Source organism: Montipora capricornis, chromosome 9 (genome assembly GCF_036669925.1).
Source record: "Montipora capricornis isolate CH-2021 chromosome 9, ASM3666992v2, whole genome shotgun sequence".
In the NCBI taxonomy this organism is placed as follows: domain Eukaryota; kingdom Metazoa; phylum Cnidaria; class Anthozoa; order Scleractinia; family Acroporidae; genus Montipora; species Montipora capricornis.
Window position 1 is genome coordinate 25628663 of NC_090891.1, and position 3365 is coordinate 25632027.

Below are 3365 nucleotides of genomic sequence, written 5' to 3' on the forward strand. Positions count from 1 at the left end.
TTGCAGAATCTAGTATGAAGATACATAGAGGATATTACATGGCCGCGCGGGGATACGAATTTTATCTTCGAGTGCTGCAAGTATCTCTCACGAGTGAGCGAAGCGAACGAGTGAGAGATACTTTCAGCACGAGAAGATAAAATTCGTATCCCCAAGCGGCCATGTAATGTTCTGTTTATTATATAGATATTGATGAAATGTCTAGATTTAAAACAACTTGTTTTATTCATTTTCCAAATGATGAAAAAGTGGTCACCAACCGCTAAAACACGCATGTTGTGTAACATGAAACAAGATGTGAAAGTTATGAAAAACAAATCATGATAATGTAAAATTTTGCAATAAAAATGTTAATGTAAGGGAAAAGAATTATATTAAAGCACAAAAGTATCTTACAATGAAGAGAAAGCTCGCATTTTATTGGCTAATCATGTTGGTTACCATGACAACACCTATATCCTCACATGTGAAAGATAAAAATGATACGTTCACTGCGCGCGGTGAAGATATGATTTTTTAGTAAAAGGAGAAATCCTGGTGTTTCATCAATATCTATATAATAAATGTAGATATGTAGCCATTTAGTGAATATGGGTAAATAAGCGAATAATAGATATTGAATAGACAATGTTCACTGAGATAATGCTTTACCTTAATTATGATGCAATACAATAATTATTGTCACAAATACATGTATAATGAAGATCATGATGCCAGGAAGGTGATGTTCAATTCACAAAGTGACATACCCAAATATCTTAAGATTGAAACTTGTTCAAGGCATTGACCAGCTTACGTAAGTTGAATTTACTTTCTGATGAGGTTGGAAGATAAAATATTGAGTATTATTTAAATTTCAAGTTGACTTGTGGGCACAAAGCAAGTCCTAAATATTTGGCAGTTCAGAGTTAATGTGAATTAGAAGTTCATTTGTATAAATTATAGTGTTTTGGCATGCTGCATTGCAGAGGTTTCCCCTCCACATAATGTATACAGTAATTTCAACAAATTGCTATTTACAGGGTGTCAAGTGGATAAAAGGGTCACAAAATAAGAAAATCTAAAAGTGGGAACAAAATAGCAGTATTAAATGGACATGCATCATTATAGTCACCATTGCGAGGTTCAAAATAATTGTTTTGTCAACATGAAGCACAAGCTTACAACATTATTTTTCTCCAGCCATGAGCACAAAATAGGAAAAATTCCCTGAAGAACAATCGAATTTTAAAGACACAAAAAAATAGGAAATAGCAATTAGCTCGCATGCACCTTCATCAACTACCTACTGTGCAGCTTCATAAAGTTCCCCTATTATCTAACCCCTGATTTCAATCCATGGCGTTATAGTAAAACCTCCACACAAGTTGCTAGTTGAAACTAGTAATTAAAATTTAGGAACTGGTGAAGAAGAGGACGTTAATAACGCTGGCATTTCTTATAAGGTTTTTTTTCTGTTGACAAGAAGGAAAGAAAAATACATTAATTTTTAAAAGAAAATTTAATAGGCTGTGCTTCCTTATGTTAGCTTGAGATTATATACAAAGCGAAAGGAATAGCGAACTCATCTTACCTTAGCAGACTTCAACTGACAGGGCCGTCTCGGCTGAACTCCCACCTCAATCGATCTATGACAACATTTACTCGGAAATCTGCCTAACTCAATATTGTGCATGAAGCCGCCTACGAAAATTCGATCACACAAGAGCGAAAGACTGTTAAGAAGTTTTACCACTGAAATACCGCTATTCCGAAAGAAAAAAGTTGTACTCGATGCTGTGGCTAAAAAAAATTCCTATAGCAAGTAATCGAACAAGACATCTTCGGCCGCCATTTTGTTTGTTATTTCGCTCGCTCGCGTGTCGAAAAAGCCTGGGGACAAGCAAATTATCAACCAATCAGACAAAAGTCCCCCTTGCTCTGATCACGGCGGTTTAGAATTCGAATCTCACTTCCATGCAAATTAGGAATAAGACATCTTGCCAAATCGGTTTTCTACAGTGATTCAATGTTGTACCCAAATCAAGTCCTTTGGGAATAGGACGTTTGATTTCGACAGTTCCCGTCGTGCAGCAACCAATCAAAAGCGACATGAAAACCACAAACTAATTACCGTTGGTGGCTGCAGTTTAATTTTCTGACGCGTTTCTCGAAACACGATATTTCTAGTGTTCACGGTTTTCGGATTTTCTTTCAGCTCTAGGATATGCGAATCAATCAAGGCATTCAAGGGACAAATAACGACTACCATAGTATCTTTTGGATAATAAATCCACAATCATACAAATACGAAAAAACCTTCGGCACAAGTTTAAATATCAAAGATTTGCGGCTTCCAGTTGGCAGGACCACAAACACATCCTCAGGCTTGATGAAATTCCTGAACAGATCTCCAAAAATACAAAATTTGCTTTGTATTGTGCAGTGCAAACCTCTAAATACTCGCTCGAATTCACAGCCTTCCACCGCCAGTTTTGTTTTCGTAGCAGTCCTCGCGCTCAAAACCGGTTTTGTGGCCAATGGTGTGCACTATCGCCGTTCAACCAGTGAAATTGAATGTTAAATTGTTTTTACTCGGAAAGAACTGGCACTGACTACGAAAACCAATCAGCGACCGTGTTCATAATCACAAATCATGGAAGTGAGATTCTAAACCGCAGTGATCAGAGGTTCGTATTTTTCGCCTCTCCGTTTTAACCGCTCGCTCCTTGCGAAAGAAAAATAGAACCTCTGGCACCCCAGGGTAGGAGATCACTTGCTCGTAAACACAAGTTTTGGAGTTATCCCAGTATGCGTTTACATCTAAGCACGTAACACACTTTTCCAAAAGCGAGGATGAACAGGTAAATGCGAAGTGAAAGTTAAATTTCATACAGAAATCAGGAATACCGCTACGATTTGTAAAAGAATGTTGTTTCGTTTTCTCAGAAATGAAACGTATTTATCTTCAATTCAGGGTGAACTATTTACACAGTGAGCCGGTTAGAATGGCCAATCAAAACAGAGTTTGTAATTGGAAATCTTAACATCTACGAGATACAAAAATAAATTTGTGGGCACGTGAACCTGAAGTATTGTAATCATAATGCTGACAAACACAAAAGCGAAGGTAATGGATCATGCATAGGACGTTTTAAATATCTCAATGTTTTTGGGTTGCATTAAAGCGATATATTGTTTAAAATTCCCAAGTTATCCCTTTTCGTGTTAATTAGTAATGTAAACAAATCTTAGTAGTAAATTGGGTTAACGAGGAACCAGTGATGGAGAAGCTAGCAGTTTTCATGGTTCATATGTAACACATGTGATACAGTAAAAACCCGCGATAAGAACCTATTCAGCCTGACAAAGAAAAATAGGTTCTT

General features: G+C 36.8%; 1 long non-coding RNA gene across 1 annotated transcript in view; it reads right to left on the reverse strand.

Annotated features, from left to right (window-relative positions):
- Window positions 1–1834, reverse strand: part of LOC138016977 (uncharacterized) — a 4827-nt gene extending 2993 nt beyond the window's left edge. Inside the window, exons 1-2 of the long non-coding RNA XR_011125908.1 lie at window positions 1574–1834; window positions 1–1454 (exon numbers count right to left, since the gene is read on the reverse strand). The exon at window positions 1–1454 is cut by the window's left edge and continues 2993 nt beyond it. This is a non-coding gene — a long non-coding RNA (uncharacterized lncRNA). The remainder of the gene's footprint in view (window positions 1455–1573) is intronic.
- Between the last annotated feature and the right edge of the window lie 1531 nt (window positions 1835–3365).